Consider the following 27,500-nt stretch of genomic DNA (forward strand, 5'->3'; position numbering starts at 1 on the left):
GTACAACCTTGACGTTCGTGAAGCCAGCGAAATGCGAACCAGCGTTTAGGATGAAGAGAGGTTACTCTGTGTTATTATTATTGTCACGATTGCTTTTGTTTAATGCCAGTCTTAATCTAATATTTAAAGAAGAATTTGTTTCCGTATGAAGCACGTTTTAGAAATTTCTTACCTTTATTTGGCTTTTGTTGTGTGATGGACTCATGACATTTTTTTGATGTTTATAAGTTCTATTACCAGCCACACATGCATATACAGTATATATATATATATATATATATGTATGTATGTATATATATGTATATATGTATATATATATTTATATATATATATTTATATAAATATATATATATATATATATATGTATATACTTTTATATATATATATATATATGTATATGTATATTCATATTTATAGATAGATAGATATAGTAAAGCTCACAAGAACACGTGATGCTCAGACGAACAAAAGAAAAACTTTTGGAAAATGAAAATATTGAGTGAATCCTGACTAGTTTCGTCTATGACTTCAAGAGTCTTATATATATATATATATATATATGTATGTATGTATGTGTATGTGTGTATTAATAAGTAAGCATTATGTATAAAATCAGTTGAAGTGGCAAAGCGAGTGTTGGACCTTCATCTCTAAAGACGAAAATTAAAGTATTTGCGAAAGAAGTGGTGTACATCACACTTCTTACAGAGAGATTTCACACTTTGAAGTGGCATCATCTGCATATTCAGAATTAGGTATTTTTCTTATGATGTGACGACGACCCCTTCGTTCAATTCGTAATAATTTTCTCATGGGTGAACTTTCATCTTATCTCTTCGTTGCTATCGAATCTGTCCTTTTATTTTCTACCGCCAGATGGCTCCCTCGTTGTTATCGAATCTGTTCTTTTCTATCACCAGATGGCTTTCTTATTGCTATCGAATCTGTCCTTTTATTTTTCTACCACCAGATGGCTCCCTCGTTGCTATCGAATCTGCCCTTTTATTTTCTACCAACAGATGGCTCCCTCGTTGCTACCGAATCTGTCCTTTTATTTTCTACCACCGGATGGCTTCTGTGTCTTATTTACCGGTTATATTTGCCCTTTCAGTTGCCTCTGCATGAATATGTATAACATGTTGATGCTATCCTATTAAGTTTGTATTAGGTAACGTTTTAAGCTAGGGAAATTAATCGGCTTAGACTATTTGGTATATAAACTAATGTGGGGTAATAAGGTCATACCTTAACAAATTTGAAATTCAACTGATAAGGTTAATTCCCTGTATTTGTTACAGTACAGTACTGTTCCAGGCCGAGTACCGTGCATAGTTTGTTTATATGGTGCAGCTGTGACATGAGTACACGTACGTGGCTTTTAGAGAGAGAGAGAGAGAGAGAGATGAGAGAGAGAGAGAGATTTTGTTTTAAAACTTTGGGATACATCATCACTATCATTATTATTATTAAATTAATTAGTGTTATGATGGTACGGTGTACCCAGCTTGAGGGTACACAAGGTACCCTATTCTTCTTATTTCTCTTACTCTTGGTTTTTATAAGTTTTTATAGTTTATATATATGAAAAATCGATTTTAAAGTTGTCACTGTTTTTAGAATATTTTATTTTAATTGTTCATTACCTCTCTTGTAGTTTATTTATTACCATGTTTCCTTTCCTTACTGGGCTATTTTTCCATGTTAGAGCCCTTGGGTTTATAACATCCTGCTTTTTCAAGTTAGGGTTGTAGCTTAGCTAGTAGTAGTAATAATAATAATAATAAAAGAGAAAGAGGAAGCAACGTTTCCTCCAAATATTTGCATACGAGAGAGAGAGAGAGAGAGAGAGAGAGAGAGAGAATATGGGTTGGGGGGGGGGGGGTGTTCAACAATTCGTTGCCCGTGGCCCGAGCAGGTCTGGGTTCTTATTGACGCAATGGCTACATAACCGAGTGGAGAGTGAGTCAGTCTCTCAGTGTTGATCTGGCAGTTGAGGGATAGTGACGTGTCGTTGTTGGAGTAATCTTTGGCCTCGGCTGGCTTCACTCGTAATACTCTTATATTTTTTTTTTTGGTCGCCTTTAACTTAGATATATTTTTTTTTTTCGTTTGTAAATTCATCTTTTTAACGGTAGGTTTTCCATTTTATACTATGTATTTTTATGTAAATGCTTGATATATATATATATATATATATGGGGTGTGTGTGTGTGCATATATAATTATATATCTTTGAAATAGGCTTTATTAATGTTATTAGAATATACTTTCTCCCAGATCTAATCACATGGCGTTTTGGATATTACCATTTTACTTGCTATGAAATATTATAACCTTCCCTTTTTCTTAAGTTAAAAATCAAACCAACCTTTTTTTAAAACTCTATCAAAATCGCCATACAATTGTAGGCGATTCTACCGTCTGTTGAACTCGATCGATGGGTTGTGTGGCAAAGAACGAGCCCAACAAACGCCCTTGGTATTGACTGTTTTAAGGACTACCTCGCCTACCTCACCTGGACTCCCCAGGTGCATTATGGGTTTTCGGAATTGGTACTTACGATCGGTTGGGGGTTTTTAGATTAAATGGGGCTTGAAACGTTTATGATAGGCCCTTGGCTCTTGCAAGCCAGGCTGCTTTGGTGGCACTTTTTGGAGTGGGTGGGGCCTGACGTGTGTTTAATGGATTTACTTGTTGGTATTTGAGGTATCTGTGTATGTAGGTGTGTGCGAATGTGTGTTATATATATATATATATATATATATATTTATATACACATACATATATATACTGTATATATATGGAGAGGTGTACGAATTTATATATATATATATAATAGATATATAGTATATATATATATATATATATAAAAGAGAGAGAGAGAGAGAGAGAGAGAGAGAGAGAATATATATATATATATATTATATATATACTGTATATATATATATATATATATATATATGGGTGTGTATGTTTTTATGTATGTGTGATTAATATAATAGCGCACTTCTGTTACGAGCATAAATCACATCTAATTATCACATTGCATTTAGAAATGTATGCATATGACTCGATCTGTCGACCTTGCTATAAAACATGGATTATTAAAGGCGGAAAAAGAAGAATCATAGGACCAGATATTTTGCTTTAGTACGTAAGTCATATTAAGTAATAGAAGCTACTAAGTTTGTTGCCCATCGGATGGAGGTAAATTATATATAGAATATCTGTTTGAATGTTGTTAATGTTTTTAAAGTATTTTATTTTAATTGTTCATTACTTCGTATATCGTTTATTTATTTCCTTATTTCCTTTCCTCGCTGGGCTATTTTTTTCCTGTTGGATCACTTGGGCTTCCAACTTCTTGCTTTTCCAACTAGGGTTGTAGCTTAGGTGGTAATAATGATGATAATAGTAATAATAATAATGATAATAATAATGATGATAATAATAATAATAATAATAATAATAATAATAATAATAATAATAATATTTAAGAAAGGCCATCGTAGTAATATTTTTTAACTTAGCCTAGATGGTCACGGTCGTTATAAAAGTATTATTATTATTATTATTATTATTATTATTATTATTATTATTATTATTATTATTATCATTATTATTATAATAGCTAAATAAGCCACAACCCTAGTTGGAAAAGCATGATGCTATAAGCCTAGGGGCTTCAACAGGGAAACACAGCCCAGCGAGGAAAGGAAATAAGGTAAAACTACAAGAGAAGTTCAAAAACAATAAAAAAATTAAAATAGATCTTACATATATAAATTACAAAAGCTTGTAAATAACAATAGGATAAAAACTTCAAAATAACGAGAGGAAGAGAAACAGAGATAGAATAGTGTGCCCGAGTGTATCCTCTGTGTCTTGGTTATCCAAACGTAAGCAAAGTCATAGCTATCCGCCAATCTGACTACAGAGCGTAATAAACGGACACCTGATCTCATACAATATCTTTCTTTTGAAAGCAATCAGAGGGGAAGTGTTTGTTTAAAGATTCTTAATAAAGTAAGCGTGTTTTTTTTTTTTTTTTTTTTTTTTTTTTTGCGTAACCGTCTCAACAAATAAGTAAATTGAACGAGAAACGGATGATATGTTGGAATTAAATAAAAACTTATAGTTTCCCTGATTTAAGCTGGTGAATAGATTTGATAATGTTAATGGTCTGAAGAAAGTGGGTTTATAGATTAAACCGAATGAGACACAGATTTGTTGGTATTTAGATATTGTTGCTTAGTGATTTATGCTGGTAAAAATGTATAATGATATCGATGGTTTGAAGAAGAGAGAGAGAGAGAGAGAGAGAGAGAGAGAGAGAGAGTTTGAAGAAGGTGGGGATTATAGATGCAAATGTTTAAATTAAATTGAAATTATCAGGAATTTGGTCTACTTTTCAATCTATATTAGGAGTATTTTTTAAACGTGCATGTGTGTGTATATATATATATATATATATAACGGATTTTGAGCGAAGCGAAAAATCTATTTTTGGGTGAGATAGCCATGTCGTCCTGATGGAAGTTCCTATAGGGTAGCTTCCTAGGGTATATTACAACTACGGCGATATTCCCAGAGAATTTACCTTAAGGTACCAGAATTCTAACTCCTGGAGCGAGTATCCCTCGTGAAAGGGATATCGCGACATATCAGAGGACGTATTCTAGACACGTCACATGGCAATCTACTACCTAAATAGAGATTCGTCTCGTAAGAGGGAGATTGACGAGATACGAATTCGGGAAGAAAAAAAGGGGGGAGCCGCTCCCAAGGCCTTCCAATTCCCCGATTCGTATGCGTGCCTGGCGCCAATCCTGGCGCCATCTGTATTCCTTGTAGCGTACACGAGGTGCTACAGATACTGTATGTAGGGAGGGGTCCTACAGTCCTTTCTTAGAAAGGCAAGGGCGGGTCCATCAGGACGACATGGCTATCTCACCCAAAAATAGATTTTTCGCTTCGCTCAAAATCCGTTTTTTTGGGCTCAAGCCATGTCGTCCTGATGGAAGTGTACCAGAGCATTACTGTATCTGTGGATTCTCAGAACGTGCCGTACTCCCCGGAGATATTTATTCCCGGTCGACTAGACCTAGAGACCTAAGATGTTACCGTTATACATCTTTTCAACTAACTATAAACTATGTTAGAGCTTCCTGCCCCCTACAGGGAAGAGTCCTACTAGACTCTGGAAAGTCTCGAAGAGTACATATATCTATGTATGAATCTCAGGCAAGCTAATATAGTGGCCTCGCCCTATATTAGGTAAAGCATAGTTTGTATAGAACTACTGCGTCAATATATTGACCAGTCATCCGCACAATACTTGTATTGGACAAAGGTTTATATCCGCATAGGAAGAAACTAATAAAACCGCCCTCGTCCCTTTATGGGACGGAGTCCTCCCATTAGGGGACTTACATAAACCAATGCAACATAGCTTGCAAAACAGAACAATTCTATCAGAATTATCCCAGATAAGATACATAGAATTTAAATGCTCAATTATACCAATAAATTGACACAGGTGAAAGAGACGCAAGGTTCTCAAGAACAAGTTTATTGACAGATAATAAACAGACAGGTTAACAACAAATATATATATTTATATAAAAGGGGATAACCCAAAACTTTAAGCATAAGTATGATAGTAAACAGAACTTGTTTATCTGAAAGAAAAACCATTAAACACCACTTTAATGAGATACCAAGGTATCAAGTCATAAAAATCTGTATTACAAATCAATCACATTAGCGTTAGAAACGCTTGGCACACATGTCTGAACTTATGCGAGGTTCACCTTTGAAGGAAGGAACAGTCTGTATGGGCACTTGGTGCCCTCATTTTAGTTTGTAGTACAGTATGTACCTACACACTCACCCTGGACTTAATCGTCCCAATTAAGATCACTGTTCCTCGCAGAGTTAAACAGTAGGGTTAACTACACGACCCACTGCTACCACAGATCTCTTAAGTTCCTCTACTTGCTTCGCATAGTGGCGAAAGAACACCCTGGAAGATTTCCAGCCCGTGTATGAACGGAGATGTTCAAAATCCATACAATTAAAGAAATTTAGGGATGAGGCAACTTTCCTCGGATCGTGACCTGCGGGTGTACTGTCAGGATCCGCTCTGCGAATAAAATATGTCATTTTCGCTCTGAGTTGATTCAGAGATAAATTTGAGCCTGATGTTTCTCCCCTGAATAGTTGACTACCCTTGAAGTCTGAAGTTCTACGAAGATAGACCTTTAGGCATTCTACTGGACATAGAGATGCATCTTCTTTCAGAGGGCAGATTCTCCAGGGACCCCACCTGTTGGTGGGTAACTCATTCTTGGCGAGAAACGTAGGATCCGGAAACAGGTTCAGCTCCCCCCCATCCAGGAACTGAACACGACCTGCCTCTCTCGAGAGGGCTACGATCTCACTAACCCTGGCCCCGGACGCGAGTGCAAATAGGAAAATAACTTTTTGCGTTAAATCCTTTAACGCACATTCTTCATTGCTCAACAGGGAGGCGAAATGAAGAACTTTGTCTAAAGACCATGAAATGGGCTTTGGAGGTGCTGAAGGTCTGAGCCTAGCGCAGGCTTTCGGAACTTTATTAAAGATCTCGTTACCTAGGTCGATCTGGAAGGCAAATAAAATGGGTCTCATCAAAGCCGATTTACATACTGAAATCGTGTTAGCTGCCAATCCTTGGCCATGGAGGTGGATGAAGAAAGATAAGCAGAAGTCTGTTGAGATCTCCTGCGGATTCTTTGCCTTTACAAAGGCCACCCACTTTCTCCAAGATGACTCATATTGCCTTCTAGTCGATTTGCACTTGTATTCCTCTAGGAAGTCTATGCTAGCTCTCGAAATCCCGAAACGCTTTCTCACCGCTAGGGCGAGAAAATCATGAGCTGCAGGGTCTGGGTTTTCTGTAATGAAGCGCAGACAGTCGACTTCTGGACTCGCTGGGTCAGAACTGGATGTGGTAGCGGCACGAACTTCATCTGTAGTTCCAACGCCAAGGGGAACCACATACTGTTCGCCCACTTGTGGGCCACTATTGCCGCTACCCCCTTGAAGGATCTCAGTTTGTTGAGGACCCTCAACAGAAGGTTGTGAGGAGGGAACAGATAAATCCTGGACCACCTGTTCCAGTCGAGGGACATTGCGTCCACTGCTTCCGCTAAGGGGTCCTCGTACGGGGACACGTACAGGGGCAACTTCTTGTTGTCTTTCGTCGCAAAGAGGTCTATTTGCAGTTCTGGGACTTGATTCAGAATGAAGGAAAATGATCCTGCGTCTAAGGACCATTCCGACTCTATCGGTGTGAACCTGGATAGAGCGTCCGCTGTCACATTGCGGACTCCTTGAAGGTGAACTGCCGACAGGTACCACTTCTTCTTTTCTGCCAATCGGAAAATGGCTAACATCACTTGGTTGAGAGGTGGTGACCTCGACCCTTGTCGATTCAAGCATCTCACAACCACCTCGCTGTCTGTCACCAATCTTATGTGGATCGAGTGACGCGGGGAGACTTTCTTTAAGGTAAGGAGCACTGCCATAGCTTCTAGAAAGTTTATATGAAAGGTCCTGAATAGCTTGGACCAAGTCCCCTGGACTTTTTTCCGATGAGAGTGACCTCCCCATCCCTCCTTTGAGGCGTCTGAGTGAATTGTCATCGACGGGGGAGGTGGCTGAAGAAGAACCGACTTCTTTAGATGTCTGGCTTGGGACCAAGGTCTGAGAAGAGTACGTAGCCGAGGCGGCACTGGTCTTCTCAGGTCTCTTCGCGCGTTTGATGCATACCTTCTCCAAACTCCGGTTGCATCCTTTAGCTGTGCTCTTAGCACTGGGTCTGTCACTGAAGCAAACTGGAGAGAGCCTAGTACCCTCTCCTGTTCGCGTCTTGATATCCATTTGGAATCTAGAAGTCTCTTGACAGAGCCCGCTATCTCCTTCCTTTTCTTCATTGGGATGGAGAAACTGTGTGACAAAAGGTCCCAGTGGATTCCCAGCCACTGGAACTTTTGGGATGGAGAAAGTCGAGACTTTTTCTTGTTGATCTTGAAGCCTAGGTACTCTAGGAACTGGATCACCTGACTGGAAGCTTGTAAGCATTCGGTCTCGGATGCTGCCCACACCAGCCAGTCGTCCAGGTAGGCTACTACCTGAATTCCCTTTAGGCGTAATTGTTTGAGAGCTGCGCTCGCAAGCTTCGTGAAAATCCTTGGGGCTATGTTTAGCCCGAATGGCATGGCTCTGAAGGCGTACAGTTTCCGTTGTAGCCTGAACCCTAGGTAGGGGGAGAGTCGACGGCTGATCGGGATGTGCCAATAGGCGTCTGACAAGTCTATAGAGACTGAGTATGCCCTCTTGGGCAGTAAGGTCCTTATGTGTTGCAGTGTTAGCATCTTGAATTTGCAATTCACTATGAACTTGTTGAGTGGTGACAAGTCCAGAATGACTCTGAGCTTTTCCGAGTCTTTCTTGGGAACACAAAACAGCCTCCCTTGGAATTTGATGGACTTCACCTTTCGGATCACATTTTTCTCCAACAGTTCTTGAACGTACTCCTCCAAAATGGGGGTGGAGTGTTGGAAAAACCGAAGGCATGGGGGTGGAGTGCTGTACCATCTCCAACCCAGTCCATTCTTGAGTAGGCTTTGGGCCCAGGGATCGAAGGTCCAGCGATCCCAGAATTTCATTAGTCTCCCTCCTACCGGTATCGTTTCACTTGGACTGCCGTCCTGAGGTCTTGCCTCCTTGACCACGACCACCTCTGAATCCCCTTCCCCTTGAGGGGCGCCTAGACGAGCCTCTGGCTGCTCCTCTAGGCTTTGCACGAAAGGAAGAAGACTGTCCTTCGAACGTTGGGGTGAATGTGGTTGACTGACCTGGCACAGCCTGGGGTACCCACTGAAAAGTAGTCGGGGTTTGTGCCACCATCTGGGGTACTGGAGGCAAAGGCAATTGCAGTTGCTGTTGCTGTCTATAAGGCTTGGCTGGCCGAGACGGTAGCCTAGTCCTCATATTCTTCCTCTTAGGTTGAGGACCCTCATCCGGGGAAGATTTTCTTTTGATAGCCAGGCCCCACTTCTGGAGAAGGTTTCTATTCTCCACGGCGGCCTTATCAACAACCTCTTTGACCACATCGGTAGGGAAAAGGTCTTTTCCCCAAATGTTGGAGGATATTAACTTCCTTGGCTCGTGTCTCACCGAAGCCCCGGTGAACACGAACTCCCTGCAAGCTCTCCTTGCCTTGACGAAGCCATAAAGGTCCTTCGTCACTGTGGCTAGGTGAGACTTAGCCACAACCATGAACATTTCATGGACCTTAGGGTCACTTGCCATCGTCTCAAGAGTAGTCTGATGAGACATTGAGGCAGCCAGTCTTTCTTTTGTCTCGAACTCTCTTCGTAAAAGAAATTCGGACAACTTGGGGAGGTCCTCGCCGAATTGCCGTCCGGCAATATCAGCCTCCAACTTTCCCACTGAGAATGTCAGATGGACATCCTTCCAGTCCTTGTGGTCCATAGGCAGAGCCAGCGACAAGGGTTTACACTCCTCCAAGGAGGGGCAAGGCTTGCCGGCCTCGATTGCCTTTAGGACAGCCGCAAACCCTTTTTGTAAAAAGGGGAAGGCTCTATCAGAAGAGGACACAAAAGAAGGGAGCTTCTTGCTCAATGCTGCTACCTTCGAATTCGAGAAGCCCCTCTCTTTCATCGAGGATGAAAGTAGGGCTTGAGCCTTAGCATGGTCCATAATAATGACCTCTTTCGGCTCTGTCTCCTCCCTTGAAGCTGGTTCTTTTCTCAGCCGGACATAGCAGTCCGGATATGATGCCTTGCTGGGCCAGAATTCTACCTCCTCTAGGAGAACTGAACCCAGCTTATCCGAAATGACGATCTTACCAGTCGTCATTGGCATGTGCTCAGCATACCTCCATGGGTTAGCATCTGAGCATATGGGAAGGTCTTTCACATTGAGCTTTTTCCGGGGCCCATGTGATTCTGCTAGGGACTGCATACGCAGTTCCATTGCAGCCGCCTTCTCCTGATTCTCCATCTGCATTTGTTGGATCATTCCAACAATCGAAGAGAGGGCCTGTCCCAGTTCTACTGGGAGACCAGCGGATGTTGAGGGGATGGGCTCCGGCATCTGAACCGGAGTAGCCGACACCTCGTCGACCCCATCCTCTGCGACATCCGGGGTTTGAACTTGATCCTGACCTTCTGCCAGGAGGTCTTCTTCCAAACCTTCGTCCACATCAGACATCCTGTCACACAACTGGATGTCTTGCATCGCATCTGCGACTTCCTCGTCCACCTGGACTAGGTCTTGGGGGATCTCCTCTTGAGGCTGGGGAATCACTGCTTCAGCTGATGCCTGGGGAAAAAGATACGCCCTCATCTTCTCACTAGGAAGATAAGGGCCAGAGGTGTTCTTCTTGAAGCCCCTTACCCAAGTACGGAGCTTTTCCCTAGCTATATCCCTTGATTCCGTCGTTCTAGGGGAATCAAAAGCCTCAGTAATCAGGTTAGTGCATACAGTACATACCTGAGGGTCCCAATACTGGAGATCATCCTTGGAGACAGCGCATGCTGCGTGTCTCCTACAACACTCATGTCCGCAGAGGTTCCTGCTACGGACATTGCAGAAAACATTTCCGCACTTCGGAGGGTCCTCCTGTAAAGAGAAAAAAAATTTCCATGAGTATCAAGTGAACTATGTATCACTGGATATGCATAGTATAGCATAACAATTCATAAAGGAAAGACACACACTTGTGTTTCCCTCACAACCCATTGTTGCAGCTTTCCAGATAATAAAATCAAAATTGGTTTATCTCTACTAGAGTAACCAATGCAAGGTTTCCAGAGGAAACAGGTGGAGCTCACACCTAGGCAATGATTTTAAAATCCTGGATAATAGACGGGGAAGACTCTGCTTCCTGTCTGAGGGCAACAGCAAAGGGCTGTGCAAGAAAACACAATAGTGTTAGAAGATACAGTGCTGTACCTAAACTTTTACTATAGTTTTCTTCTTACTGTATATGCTATACAGAAGAATACTAGTACAGTATAGGAGGATGTGTGCCGGCCTGCCTTTGCCGGCCGGCACACACCACAATTAGCTTTAAAGTATACTACTTAACAGCTATAGGGCTGCAGCCTTCTGGTTCAAATGCTTGTGCCGTCGGCAGTAACTGCCGGCCAGCAACAGCCAGTGTTGGCCGGCAATGACTGCCGGCCAGTAACTACACAAGGTAGTACCTAGCTGCCGGCCACACTCTTGGTGACCGGCAGACAAGGACTGACATAAGCCGGCCGGCAAAGGTACAAGACCAATGCCAGCCGGCAGCAAAAGAACCAGAAGACTACACCTGCCCGGCTGTCTGCCTCATAGGCCGGCAGCCGGGACAGGTACAGCACTAAAAGAAAATAGAATGGATGCCGGGATAAGAGTGTACACGACCCCCAAAGCCCGGCAACCGAAAGAGTGCATATAAGGAAGGGGAGAAACTTAATTCAGGCTTCCTTGACCAATGCCGTCCGGCTCTGTCGGCAGGCATGGATGAGGGACCAAGAGAGGTCCGGGCAGCACTCGAAAACATAAGTCCCTTGCCGGCCAGCATCTCAGCCGGCCGGCAATGGCCTTAGTCAATTCCACATCCCAACCTATACTAGGTCCAGAAGTAGAATGACGTACAGTACAGTAATACCCCTGCCGGCCAGCTCTGCCGGCCGGCAGGGTACAGTACAGTAATGGCAAGGCCATTACGGAGATAGAGGGGGAAGGGACAAAAGGGTCCTGCCAACCTTGCTTTAGTGACAGATCACCCGCAGCCAAGAACTCTGTCTTAGCCTAAGGGAGATCTAAGGGAAAGGGCCAGCAATACTTGCCAGCTTCCAAAGCACCAAAGCAAGGAAGGCGTTGCTATTCCCAAGGGAAGATTTTATCCTCCCCAAGAACAGCAACAGGACTTTAGTCTGGTCGATCACAAAGGGAGGAATCATACTACAGAAACCTTCGATAGTGACCTAAGGGAGCTAAGCTCCCTTTAAAAGTGTTAGGTCAGCGAGGGGAACTCTGCCCCAAGCCAGACAACACGGACCAGACTAAAAAACTCTGTTGTTCTGTCCCTCTTTGAACCAGACTTTGCTGGAACAGGAAGGTACAGTAACACCCTAGTATAGTTTTATCGAAAATAAATTCGGAAAAAACCACTTAGGGATAAGCCCAAGGCTTAAACAGAGGGAAAGGGATTGCATACCTTCTCCGAAGAAAAGAAAGCAACCGGGGAGAATAATAAAGTATACTAAGGCTCCATAAGCAATTAACCTAGGCACCAAGAGAATCGATTACCTAATTCACCGAAACTCTCACGTATACAATCTTGGAAATATTCCACACAGTCTAAATTGTATAAAATATAGCCTAAAGCTTTAATAAACTTTTAATTACACTCGGAAAAACCAAAATCATGCATTAAGTACTAGGACCAAACGACTAGGCTACATGGCCAAGCGTAGGCCAGAATGGCGAATACTTCGCCAAATAATACTAAGCACGAAAGGAAATCCTATGTAACGCTAAATAGCTAAAATTTATTAAGCAAAATAACCAGGAATGTCACTCTGACTAACTAATTTATACCTAGCGAGTGACAGTGTCCAGGACACCTCTGGTAGGCTACGGCTCTTGTATCAAAGATTAATCCTATTAATCACTCAAAATTTACCAAGAGCCTACATTTATACATAACAGACACTATACTCAACTTATCCGAGGCCAACGAAGACGGAGAAGCCATGAAAAGCTGAATAAATCCAAGATTTGCGAGAAAAACAGGAAAAAACACCGAGTTGTTAAGCTACGCAAAAAGGAATGGAGATGGCGCCAGGATTGGCGCCAGGCACGCATACGAATCGGGGAATTGGAAGGCCTTGGGAGCGGCTCCCCCCTTTTTTTCTTCCCGAATTCGTATCTCGTCAATCTCCCTCTTACGAGACGAATCTCTATTTAGGTAGTAGATTGCCATGTGACGTGTCTAGAATACGTCCTCTGATATGTCGCGATATCCCTTTCACGAGGGATACTCGCTCCAGGAGTTAGAATTCTGGTACCTTAAGGTAAATTCTCTGGGAATATCGCCGTAGTTGTAATATACCCTAGGAAGCTACCCTATAGGAACTTCCATCAGGACGACATGGCTTGAGCCCAAAAATATATATATATATATATATATATATATATATATATATATATATATATATATATATATATATATATATATATATATATGAGAGAGAGAGAGAGAGAGAGAGAGAGAGAGAGAGAGAGAGAGAGAGAGAGAGAGAGAGAGAGAGAGAGAGAGAGTTAACAATTCGATGGGTACTCTTTTTCTTGAAATTTAAATCATGCACGTCGCGTTGACGTCACCGGACATCCTCTGTATATCTACGAACGAGAGAGAGAGAGAGAGAGAGAGAGAGAGAGAGAGAGAGAGAGAGAGAGAGAGAGAGAGAGAGAGAGAGAGAGAGAGAGTATATGATTACCTAACTTGAATTTGGCTTTATCATCATGGAAGTGGTTAAAGAAAATTAATTCTAAGTTTTTGAAAAATATCAGTTTCGTAAGAATTTCAGTTGAAGCTGGAGTTCGTTTTATAATTCATTATTGACTCTGACGATATTCGAGTAATTTGGTCTTGATTCATATTTTTAAATGAAAGAAAGACTGTGAATCTCTCTAGCTTTTTGCATTTTATGCAAGTATTTGTAATATTTTAATCAATTTAATTCTAAATTTACATGTATTTTAGTTGCTATGACGACGCTGGACATGGAGTAAATTTAACTTTGTAAAGTTTTTATTGGAATGTACAATGGATCTACTTAATCCTTACTTCAATAAAACTTCCCTTTCATATCTTGAGAATAGTTTCATTACGATTAAAATTGTGGTCACGTATTCCTAGGAACTTTCAAGCTCGTGACGTAAAAAGTTGGGCTAGCCCATGTAAAAAATTATTTCCTTGTCCAGTTATTTACATCTAACTCTACTAAATGAGTGACCTTACCTGATGCTATTAAAAATGTGGATGCTGTTAGGGTGTCCCCTCTAAGTGACGCATGTTAGGATCCCTCTACTGTCGTGATAAATGGACGAGGGGTACCACTGGGTTCACTCCTGTGGCCAAAGAAGTTAGTGACCGAATGGGAGATTAGAGCAGCTACTTGGAATGTTGGTTCACTAACAGGAAGATTTAGGGAGACAGTGGATGTGATGTGATGAGGAGGAGGATAGATATCCTGTGTGTGTAGGAGACAAGGTGGAAAGGAAATGGAACTAGAGAGAAAGGACATTTGTACAAGCTCTCTGACAGCGGGTTACGGGGGTGGGGGAGAGAAATGGAGTTAGGGTCATAATCAATAGACACCTGGTTTCAGAAGTTGGATAAGCACATGATAACCTATGTAACTGGAAGAGCCAGGCAACCGACCCTGTAAAGTTAATTATGACAAAGGCATTGGAGAGGGCACATCAGGCAACCGACCCCTTAATGTAGTGATAACTAGGCTCGTTTATAAAACAGGTGGGACAATTTAGATACTTTGGATCTACTGTAAATTAAGAGGGAGGATGTGAGGCTGAAGTTGAAAATAGGATAAAAGAAGCCTGGGGGAAGTGGAGGGAAGTAGCGGCAGTGGTATGTGATAAGAAATGCCAATCAAGGTAGAAGTCAAGATCTATAGCACAGTAATAAGACCGGTGTTAATGTATGGCTTGGAAAGTGTTGATAGAACAGAGATGGAAATGCTGAGGTGGATTTTAGAAATATCATTGCTTGAAAGATTGGAAAATGATGAAATTGGAAGATTGGCAGGCATAGTTAAAATTACAGGAGTGATGTGTGTCACATCTGAGATGGTGTGGGTTCTTGTTGAAAATTGATAGTGGGGAGTGAGTGAGAAGAGCTTGGGAGGAGCATGTTAGGGGGAAGAAGATTGAGAGGGAGGCAGAGCATTATGGGAAAAGATAAGTTGAAGGATGATATGGAGAGAAGAGAGTTTGGTGGAAGAGGATGCGTTTTATAGAAGGCATTGGAGAGGGCGCATCAGGCAACCGACCCCTTAATGTAGCTTTAAGGTGAAGAAGAAAAAAAACTCTCTCTCTCTCTCTCTCTCTCTCTCTCTCTCTCTCTCTCTCTCTCTCTCTCTCTCTCTCTCTCTCTCTCTCATTTGTTTTATGATTTTAAATAGTTTAACTTGTCAAAAAATTAATTGCACCAGGATTTAAATAAAAGGAGTCGAAACATTCATGGAACAAAAAAAAAATCTCTCGAGCGCATGGCGTCGTGTTGCACCCTTCTGTCTGCATTGGACTGCACATTCAGATTCGCAAATGAAGCAGATCAGGCGAGAGAATCATTCTTTTAAAAGGACCTGTCAAGCAGACGTGTTCGTCTGGATTGACAATTGGGCTTTGCAGTGAGTTCGAGGACGCAGAAGGATTTTTATCGTTTAGAATCCTTTATTTTGCTCCACTTGTAATACTTTATCTTGCATTCCTGTTGTGGTGTCCGATGTGTAAACGTCCCTGACAAGTTAAAGCCAGACTGGGGTTCGAGTCCTGCTCAAACTCGTGACTTCCTTTGGTCGCTGCAACCTAACCATCTGTGTGAGCTTAAAATGGGGGTGTTTGTGGGGAGCCTATAGGTCTATCTGCTGAGTCATCAGCAGCCACTGCCTGGCAATCCTTGGTCCTAGCTTGTGTAGAGAGAGGGGGTGGGGGGGGGACCTTGGGCGCTGATCATATGTACCGTATATATGATCAGTCTCTAGGGCATTGTCGTGCTCGATAGGGCGCTGTCATTGTCCCTTACCCCTGCCATTCATGAGTTGCCTTTAAAGGTTATGAATCCTAGTAGCACTGATAATCTTTAGATTAAGCTGAGCATAATAATCCTGATATCTCTCTCTCTCTCTCTCTCTCTCTCTCTCTCTCTCTCTCTCTCTCTCTCTCTCTCTCTCTCTCTCTCTTCTTCTTCTTCTTCTTCTTCTACCTCTCTCTCTCTTCTTCTTCTCTCTCTCTCTCTCTCTCTCTCTCTCTCTCTCTCTCTCTCTCTCTCTCTACTCTCTCTCTCTCTCTCTCTCTCCGTCTAGTCTTCTAGTGCAATAAACTGACGATACTTAGCGATTAACAGTTTTATTCACGCCAAAAATTTTATACTTTACCTCGTCATCTTTCCACTTGATTTATTCCCCGTCTTTTTTTAAGGTTGCATGTCGAGTCTCTGCTTGAAGTATTAGACGATGCGTTGCAGTGTGCATAAGTCTGTATTGATTGGCGCAAAGGGTGTCGTGACTTTTGCAGAGATCCTAGAGAACAGTTCGGAATTTCTATTATTGCTGCCTTGCAAGCCTTGAAATTTGTTGCATAATGTTTGTGATCGTGTAGTTTTTACTTGGTGCAATACCTGTCTTAAACGTTAACTTTTTCGTAGTACCAGTCTTTTTTTTTTTAAGCGTAAGTTTCTTGGGGCAATACCAGTGTTTTTAAAAGTGAGTGTTTTTTTTTTTTTTTTTTTTTTTTTGGGGGGGGGGGTTAATACCAGCCTTTTTAAGCGGGGATTTTTGTTTAATAAGCGTTAGCCTTTTGCGAAATACCAGTCTTTTTAACCACGAGTTTTTTTGGGCAATACCAGTCTTTTTTTAAATGCTAGTTTCTTTTTTTTTTTTTTTTTAAGCGTTAGTTTTTTGGGTAATACCAGTCTTTTTTGGCGTTAGTTTTTAGGGCCATACCAGTCGTTTTAATCTTAAATCTTTGGGACAATACCAGTCTTTATAAGCCTGTGGCAATACCATTCTTCATAAGCGGGAGCTCTTTTTTGTGGGGGGGGGATACCAGTCTTATTAAGCGTAAAGATTTTAGATTACTGAAGGGTCTCTGAAACATCCTTCGTATTCTACCTGAATCTATATGCCACTCTACAGCCTACAATTTTCATTACCTATCCTTCTGGCACCTTTCTTCCAACCTTTCTTAACTTGCCAGTGCAACACGAGAGTTTTCCCAGTTCAACCTCGGCACTGAATGGTCTCTCGGAACCCAACGACGAGCCTTCTTTCAAATGACGTGCCCCCATTCCAAATTGGGCCTGCAAGATACGTTTGAGATTACAAAACAAACGATGAGGAGATTACCGCTAGAGAGTTGTGGCGTCCTTTGACTAGCCAGACAGTACTACATAGGACCCTTCTCTCTGGTTACGGTTCTTTCCCTTTTCCTACAAACACCGAATAGTCTGGCCTATTCTTTACAGATTCTCCTCTGTCTTCAAACACCTGACAACATTGAGATTGCCAAACAATTATTCTTCACCCAAGGGGTTAACTACTGCACTGTAATTGTTCAGTGGCTACTTTCCTCTTGGTAAGGTAGAAGAGACTCTTCAGCTATGGTAAGCAGCTCTTCAAGAAGAAGGACTCTGCAAAATCAAACCATTGTTCTCTAGTCTTGGGTAGTGCCATAACCTCTGTACCATGGTCTTCCACTGTCTTGGGTTAGAGTTCTCTTGCTTGAGGGTACACTCGGGCACACTTCTATCTAGTTTCTCTTCCTCTTGTTTTGTTAAAGTTTTTATAGGAAATATTTATGTTAATTTTGTTACTATACTTAAAATATTTTATTTTTCTTTATTTCCTTTCCTTACTGGGCTATTTTCTCTTTTGGGGTCCCTGGGCTTATAGCATCATGCTTTTCCAACTAGGGTTGTAGCTTAGCATTTAATAATAATAATAATGATAACAACAATAATAATAATAATAATAATAATAATAATAATAATAATAATAATAATCGAATGAGATCACTAAATAGGATTACTGTTCTGGCTATGAAATATTGGTAACATTTGAGAGATTGATAATATTGGTCCAGATTAATAATCTTATGGTGCATGATCGGGGTCAATGACCTTAGATGTCAGGGTGCCAGAAAACCTCGTTAATCAATCAATCTTATGGTGCATATACTTTTGAAGATCTGTGTCGTCGTTGTATTGAAAGATATATATGTGCGTGCAGTGTCATATAAACACGAATGTGTGCGTATATATATATATATATATATATATATATATATATATATATATATATATATATATATATATATATATATATCTCACAAGCACACGTGATTTCAATCAATGTAAATATCACCCACGAATGGCATTTTATACCGAATTCTATCTTGGGAATATATATCCACTTGGAATTCATTTTATGGTAACAGCTTCTGGCATGGTTTCCAGCCGAACAGGTGGGGGTTCGAATCTCCACCCGGCCAGAAGCTGTTACCATAAAATGAATTCCAAGTGGATATATATTCCCAAGATAGAATTCGATATTAAATGCCATTCGTGGGTGATATTTACACACGCACACACACACACATGTATATATATATATATATATATATATATATATATATATATATATATATATATATATATATATATATATATATATATATATATATATATTATGAGTAAAAATCACAGGGAAACGTACTGCTCAGATAGAAAAGAACCACAGGTAAAGTGAAAATAGGAAATATGATTAAGTCCTGCCTGATTTCGTGATACTTCTTCAGAGGACTTAACCTTATATTTCCTAATTTAATTTTCATACACACACACACACACACACACACACACACACACACACACACATATATATATATATATATATATATATATATGTGTGTGTGTATATATATATATATATGTGTGTGTGTGTGTGTGTTTGTTTTTTCTAACAGAAGTGGTGCCAGAGAAAAAGAATCCAAAAGTCATTGCTAAATACATCGCTAAAATCCACCTGAATCATGGTTGAACATTCGTGTGTGTGTGTATGTGTGTGTAATTTAGACGCACTTCATAATATTATGCAGAAGCAAGCTTGTGCCAAGGACAAGGCACGGGTTTTGCAAGCGAGAATACTCGATGTAATTCGAAAATGATTATTGTGCTTGATCATGTAAGTTGGCTGGCCAGCATGCAATCGCAAGGGTAATATTCGAAACCTACAAATTGAATATTGAACTCTAATGCATGCGGTCCGAGTATTGACATGCATTGGGTCAATGTGTGCTTCCGTATGTGTTGTTATTATTATTATTATTATTATTATTATTATTATTATTATTATTATTATTATTATTATTATTATTATTATTATTACGAGCTAAGCTATAACCCTTGTTGGAAAAGTAGAATTCTGTAATCCCAAGGACTCCAACGGGGAAAAATAGCCCTGTGAGGAAAGGAAATAAAGAAATGCATAAACTATATGAAAAGTAATAAACAGTTAGGTAAAATATTTTAAGAACAGTAACAACATTAAAATAAATCTTTCACATACAAACTCTAAACAGAGACTTATGTCAGCCTGTTTAACAGAAAAACATTTGCTCCAAGTTTAAACCTTTGAATAATGATAATAATAATAATAGTAATTTTATTTTTCCTTTTATTCAATTGTGTTAATTATTGTTGGAAGATATCCTGTTTGGTCTTCTTCCATGAGGACCATTTCAATAAGAAACCTCTCTGTCGAAGTGAATCTACACTTGTACATGAGGATGATTGTCTTCTTGGTGTGCTATGTTAATTTTCCCACATTTTTATATGAAGCTTTCAACCCTTATTTTAACTTCAGTGTTTAAACAAACTTCTTTCGAAATACAGACTGTTTTCACCCGAAATTCATCATAGATGCTATAGAGGCTTGATCGAAAATATGTTTGAATTAGAAATCTGAATCCTCTCTCCCAAGGATGATTTGTTTGTAGTTTGTTTGAAAATGATCCAGTTCCCCAAATTTTCAACTGGACTCCACAAGGCACTAAAGGAGTTTGAAGACCCATCCCTACATGACTGAGGTCTGTGAAACGTGAAGTAGGAGGTGACGACTGGAGACGTATTGAATTAAAGGCCCAAGATAGAGACATCTGGGGAAATCTAACCGAGGCCCTTTGCGTCAATAGGCGTAGGAGGAGATGATGGTGATGATGATGGTCCACGAGAAGTCAAAAATTTATGAAGTTGATGTATAATCAGACTTTCCCTATTGTTCAAATTGTTCAGTTGCGATATTTCATCATACTCGTACATCTGTGCTTGAGTATAGTTTAGGCATGACCTTAAGTTCAGTTGAACGCCTGACAGGGGTTTAAAGAGAACTGCTTATTGGTAGAATGATTTGGATGTGATAACGAACTGGCCACGTTATTCAAAGATAGAATTCTATGCCATTCACATTGCTTATAGATAATTTTACGAAGTTATATAGTTCATAGATAAGATTTGATGCTATTATCAGATAGTATTCGATACTATTGGTACTCTTTATGGATATCTTTCAAGGCTTTTCATGTTTTTATGGATATTATTCGATGGTTTTTGCATTGTAGGCCTATATAGATGATATTCGATGCTTTTGAATTGTATATAGATGTTATTTGACGCTATCCACATGTTTATAAATATTATTCGACGGTTTTTGCATTATATGTAGATATTATTCAAGGCTATTTTCATTTTTATAGTTATTATTCGACACTATTCACATTATATGTAGATATTCAATGCTATTCACATTGTAAATATTATTCGACGCTATTTGCATTGTTTATAGATATTATTCGATGGTATTCGCATTTTATACAGATATTCGACGCTATTCGTATATTGTATAAATATTATTCAACGCTATTCGCATTGTATATCGATTTATTTGACACTTCGCATTGTATATAGATGATATTTGATGCTATTTACATTGTAGGCTATATAGATATTATTCAACAATATTCGCATTGTATAGAAATTTGATGCTATTCGCATTGTATATAGATATATATGATATTCAACACTATTTGCATTGTATATAGATGATATTCGACGCTATTCACATTGTATATTGATATTATTCGACTATTCGCATTGTGTTTAGATATTATTTGACGCTATTCACATTGTGATTGTATATAGATATTCTTCGACGCTATCCGCATTTTATATAAATATTATTCGACGCTATTCACACTGTATATAGATATTTTTCGACTCTATTCGTATTGAATATAGATATTCTTCAATGCATTTCTCATTGTATGTGGATATTATTCGATGCTATTCGCATTGTATATAGATATTATTCGACCCTATTCGCATTGTATGGGGATATTCTTCTATGCTGTTCGTTTTGTATATTGATATTATTCAACGCTATTCGCTTTGTAAATTATTATTCAATGGTCTTCGCTTTGTATATTGATATTATTCGACACTATTTGCTTTGAATATTGATATTATTCGACACTATTTGCTTTGAATATTGATATTATTCGACACTATTCGCTTTGTTTTTAGATGATATTTGACACTTCTTGGATTGTATATACAGTAGATGATATTCGACGCTTTTTGCATTGTCTATAGATATTATTCGACGTTATTCGTATTATATATAGATGATATGCGACGTTATTTTCAGAATCTATATACATATTTAATTGGTCTTTGAATCGACGATAAAATTTTATTTCCTAGTTAAGTGCCAACGTATTGTATGAACATAAATCCCACCATTGTGTGTAATTGGTCGTCTCATGCTATTTATTAAGAGGGCTAAATAAGGGAAGCCTAGGTTTTTTTTTCAAGAATGCTAAGCATTAATGTGGGATAGAATAGTTAGTGCATCACGCTTCGTCCCTATGAAGGCTAATCTCCTTTCCTCACGCTGAATGCCATGTGACTGATGTTGTGTCTTGTGTGTGATGTTGTGGATTCGAGAAACTCATCGTGTCTTTTCGTTGGAGGATGGAATCACGTCTTGGGGGCATCTTTCAAAGAGATTTGTTGTGTACAGTATGTTTAATCTTGTATTCGATTTTTCTCGCGACCACCCTCTTAGATGATGACCAGTCTCTACAATAGGCTGTTTTGTTTAATCCTTAGCTTGTCAGTGTTCGTCATGATTGATATTTGTTTACTTTTGTATAGAATTTTCTTTGTTTTTTATCATCGTGTAATTGATCAAGATCACTGACTCAAAGCTGTGGCCTGATTGGTAACGTCTCTGCCTGGTGTTTGCCAGTCGGGGGTTCAAGTCCCGCTCAGACTCGATAGTGCCAATAGTGTCTGCAACCTTACCATCCTTGTGAGCTAAGGTTGGGGGGTTTGCGGCAGCCTGTAGATCTATCTGTTGAGTCATCAGCAGCCACTGCCTGGCCCTCCCTGGTCCTAGCTTGGGTAGAGAGGAGGCTTGGGCGCTGATCATGTAATATATGGTCAGTCTCTAGGGCATTGTCCTGCTTGCTATGGCAATGTGACTGTCCCTTGCTTCTGCCATTTATGAGCGACCTTTAATCCTTTATGTATTAAAATCTATTAATTTCATTCTCATTATGAATATTTAGTTTATATACAAAAGACCTAACATGATTTAATGTTACTGTTCTTGAAATGTTTTATTTTGATTGTTTATTACTTCTCTTGTAGTTTGTTTCCTTGTTTCCTTTCCTCACTGGGCTATTTTTTCCCTGTTGGAACCCTTGGTCTTACAGCATCTTGCTTTTGCAACTAGGTTTGTAGCTTAGCATTTAATAATGATAATAATAATAATAATAATAATAATCCCTTTTATTTTCTCCTGAGCCTTGAATATAAGGATTCTTTATCATTGTATAGTTAAGGTATATATGATTTTCTTTATAAATACGTAGTCATTGCTTCATCTTTTATTTCATACTCATATGAATCTTGTTTTTCATAATGACTATGCATAGTTTGTCATACAAAGGCTTAACTTTTTTGTATTTTCTTCTTCTCAGTTTATTTTTTAATTGTTTTCAATTATCTGGTAGAATTTTATTTGCTAATTTTAGTGCACGATTCTTTTATTATTATTATTATTATTATTATTATTATTATTATTATTATTATTATTATTATTATTATTATTATTATTCAACAAATAATTTTTGATTTTGCATAAGTTCATCTCTCTCTCTCTCTCTCTCTCTCTCTCTCTCTCTCTCTCTCTCTCTCTCTCTCTCTCTCTCTCTCTCTCTCTCTCATACGCCAGCAATCTTGCATACTAGTATGCATACTAGTAACTGTTCCAAACTCGAGCTGACCACTGAGGCAATCTCTTATATAAGCCCCCCCCCCCCCTCCCCCTCCTCTTCCGGATGATTCTCACGTACACGTGTTCGGAAAGAACGAAATTTATTTCGGCGTACCTGAGTAACGCGATCCCTTGGGCAATCAGTGGACTTTTGCAGTGAATACCGAATTGTCTGTTGCTCGGCCTTGCCTTTGCTCTGTGACCCGTACACCCACAAACGAGAGACAGTCTAATCTGGGATGCTCACACGAGAGTCAGTCTAATCTGGGACTCCTAAAAGAGAGTCAGTCTAATCTGGGACTCCCAGAAGAGAATCAGTCTAGTCTGGGATGCTCACATTAGAGTCAGTCTAATCTGGGACTCCCAGAAGAGAGTCAGTCTAATCTGGGACTCACAGAAGAGAGTCAGTCTAATCTGGGACTCCCAGAAGAGTTAGTCTAATCTTGGACGTTCAAAGAGAGTTAAATTTGTCAGGGACGCCCGCAAGAGTGTCAGTCGAATCTGGGATGCCCACGATAGAGTCAGGCTAATCTGGGAGGCTCACAAGAGAGTCAGTCTAATTTAGAACGCCTGCAGGAGAGTCAGTCGAATCTGGGACTCCCACAAAAGTCAGTCTAGTCTGGAATGTTCACAAGAGAGTCTGATTTGTCTGGAACACTCGTTAGATAGTCAGTCTAATCTGGAACGCCCAAAAGAGTCATGGAATCTGGGACTCCCATGAGAGGCAGTTCAGTCTGGGACGCCCACAAGAATCAGTCTAATCTAGGACGGGCTCTTAACTTATGCGCAGATAAGGCCGAACTCTTAACTTATCCGCGGATAAGATTTGGTTCTTAACTTACCCGCGGATAAGGACAGTCTCATAATTGTTTGTGCACAAGGACGCGCTCTTGACTTATCCGTGGACAAGGACAGGCTCTTAACTTATCCACAGAAAAGGATAGGCTCTTAACTTATTCACAGAAAAGGATAGGCTCGTAACTTATCCACAGACAAGGACGGGCTCTTAACTTATCTGCGGATTAGGAAGGGTTCTTAACTTATCTCCGGATAAGGACGAGCTGTTAACTCATCCGCGGATAAGGACAGTCATAATTATTTACCGACAAGTAGGGGCTCTTAACTTATCCGCGGACAAGGATGGCCTCTTAAACTTATCCGCAGATAAGGACAGTCTTATTATTTGCGAATAAGGACGGGTTCTTAACTTATCCCCGGGCAAGGACGGGCTCTTAACTTATCTGCGGATAAGGACAGTCTCATAATTATTCGTGGACAAGGACGGGCTCTTAACTTATCTGCGGATAAGGACGGATGCTTAACTTTTCCGTCGTTAAGGACGAACTCTCAACTTTTCCGCCGATAAGGACGTGCTCTTAACTTATCCGCAAATATGGACGGAATCTTAACTTACCTGCGGATAAGGGCGGCCAAGTGTGATATTTTCCTGCCTGTGAAGCTCCGAAAACTTTCTGAAAACAAACCTAGACGAGTAAGATGTGATTAAAAAATTCTCAAATTCCTTGGTATTATTTTGATGAGGAAATAGTTATATAATTTATTTGATGTCCATGTTATTCTCCTATGAAAATTCAGGGCTTGGTAGCCTATTGTTTATAAGCAAAGAAGCAAGGTAAATAGACACATTTTTTGAGGATATACGGGATAAGGAATAGTCTTCTGTTTTTGTAATGGTAATTTGCAACCAGATGAGATGGAATGCTGTTCGAAAAAGATATGTATGAAACGCTGAACTACAAGACATTTTATAATGTATAAAAACAAATTTGTAGTGTAGACTTGCTCTTTGTATATCTATTTTTTATTTTTCCTCATCATCTCCTACGCCTATTGACGCAAAGAGCTTCGATTAAATTTCGCCAGTGGTCTCTATCTTGAGCTTTTAAATCAATATTTCTCCGTTCACCATTTCTCATTTACGCTTTATAGTCCTCAGCCATGTAAGTCTGGGTCTTCCAACTCTTCTAGTGCCTTGTGGAGCCCAGTTAAAAGTTTGGCGAATCAATCTCTTGGGTTTCTATTTTTTTATTTTACTATAAATAAATGTTTTAATATATTCATTTATCCAATAAAGAAAAATAAAACCTCGCTTAATTTCCACATTTATTTGTTAATGATATTTTATACAAAGAGAACACTAATTGAAATAAATGTTTTTCTTGGGTCTCGAGGAATTTAACAGGTGATTCAGCTCTTGGACAAGCAAGTCACACTACCCTTGTGAAGCCCACAGTGGCTGAGTAACTTTTTTGATAGCATCGTTTGAATCGTGATCATAATCATAATTGGACTGTGATTTATGGCACATCAGGTGTTTTGGGCATCCGGGGGATAACATTATTTCATAGCTGTAATGAAACTGATGGAAGGGAGAGGAATGATTTAATAAAATCCTTTTAGTGTCATTGCAGTTGTGTTAACGACGACTTTGGTGGTACGGCTATGAGAGTGGCTGCGGATTTGATCTTATTTACTTTGTTATTATTATTATTATTGTTGTTGTTGTTGTTGTTGTTGTTGTTATTATTATTATTATTACTGCTAAGCTACAATCTTATTAGGAAAAGCAGATGATATAAGCTCAAGGGCTCCAACAACGAAAAATAGCCCAGTGAGGAAAGGAAATAAGGAAATAAATAAAAGATCTTAGAAATAATGAACAAATGAAATGAAATATTTTAAAAAAGTAACAACATCAAAACAGATATTTCATAATAAACTATAAAAGGAGACATGTCAGCCTGTTCAACATAGAAACATATTCTACAAGTTTGAACTTTAGAATTTAACTGTGGGTACTGTAAAACAGATTTGTAGATGCAAGGAAGCTGTCTGTATAGGGTTTGTAAGCCCAGCTTTCTTTGCGAATGTTCAGTAACAAAGTAAGAATAGATGAGAAAATAAATCTAACAGTCTTGCCTTTTGTCTTCATGATGCTCAATACTGTATTACACAGCAGTTTAGAAGTTTATTTTATTATTATTATTATTACTTGCTAAGCGACAACCCTTGTTGGAAAAGCAGGATGCTATAAGCCAAGGGTCTCCAACAGGGAAAATAGCCCAGTGAGGAAAGGAAACAAGGAAAAATGAAATATCTTAAAAACAGTAACAATAAGTAAATATTTCCCATATAAACTACAAAAACTTTAACAAAGTAAGAGAAGAGAAATCAGATAAAAGTGTGCCCGAGTGTACCCTCAAGCGAGAGAACTCTAACCCAAGACAGTGGAAGACCATGGTACAGCGGCTACGGCACTATCTAAGACTAGAGAACAATGGTTTGATTTTGGAGTATCCCTCTCCTAGAACAGCTGCTTACCATAGCTAAAGAGTCTCTTCTACCCTTGCAAAGAGGAAAGTAGCCACTGAACGATTAGAGTACAGTAGTTAACCTCTTGGGTGTAATCAGTGTTGTCAGGTGTATGAGGACAGAGGAGAATCTGTAAAGAATATGCCAGACTATTCGGTGTATGTGAGGGCAAATGAAAATGAACCGCAACCAGGGAGAAGAATCCTATGTAGTACTGTATGGCCAGTCAAAGGACCTCATAACACTCTAGTGGTAGTATCTCAACGGGTTGCTGGTGCCCTGGCCAAGCTACTACCTATTTATAGTGGAATAATCTTACTAATTATATATAGTTGATTTGGTTGAATAATCAAGATTTTAAACTTTGTGTAAGTATAGTTTTCTTAAGTAGGATATACGTCTGGTTTCATAGTTTCTTTTTTAAGTATTTTACTTCGCTATATTTCTTATTTTTACGTCCGCCAACGAATTTGAAAGGAGGTTATGTTTTACCCCCTGTTTGTGTGTTTGTTTGTGAACAGCTTCCTGGCCACAATTTTAATCGTAGAGTAATGAAACTTGCAGGGATTAACTGTTAAGTATAAAGCTGGAAATGATTAAATTTTAGAAGGTTTAGGTCATTTTTTATTTCTTTTATATTTTATTCACCATTTGTTTCTCGTAATAGGCAGGTTTCAAATTTAATCCCTGAGGCTCGTTGTATTCTAATTTTCCAACTAGGGTTATAGTTTAGGGTTGTGGTGGCCGATGTGGTAACGTCCCTGACTGGTGCTTGTCAGATTGCGGTCCGAGTCCCGCTAGACTCGTTAATTTCTTTGGTCGCTACAATCTCACCATCCTTGTGAGCTAAGGATGTGGGGGTTTGGGGGAGCCTATCTGTCTATCTGCTAAGTCATCAGCTACCAATGCCTGGCCCTCCTTGGTCCTAGCTTGGTCGGAGAGGGGTCTTGGACGCTG

General features: G+C 39.6%; 1 protein-coding gene across 7 annotated transcripts in view; it reads left to right on the forward strand.

Annotated features, from left to right (window-relative positions):
• The window catches only part of SPoCk (secretory pathway calcium atpase), a 146,800-nt gene that overhangs the window by 31,675 nt on the left and 87,625 nt on the right, over positions 1 to 27,500 (forward strand). The window contains exon 1 of one of the 7 annotated variants that reach the window (XM_068354141.1): positions 1,947 to 2,048. The exons of 3 other annotated variants lie outside the window; for them this stretch is intronic. The gene's annotated coding sequence lies outside the window, so the exon portion shown is untranslated. Of the gene's footprint in view, positions 1 to 1,946; positions 2,049 to 2,076; positions 2,132 to 27,500 lie in introns of those variants that run through there. 3 more of the 7 variants (XM_068354138.1, XM_068354139.1, XM_068354142.1) reach the window with 3 other exon arrangements.

Source organism: Palaemon carinicauda, chromosome 30 (assembly GCF_036898095.1).
Source record: "Palaemon carinicauda isolate YSFRI2023 chromosome 30, ASM3689809v2, whole genome shotgun sequence".
In the NCBI taxonomy this organism is placed as follows: domain Eukaryota; kingdom Metazoa; phylum Arthropoda; class Malacostraca; order Decapoda; family Palaemonidae; genus Palaemon; species Palaemon carinicauda.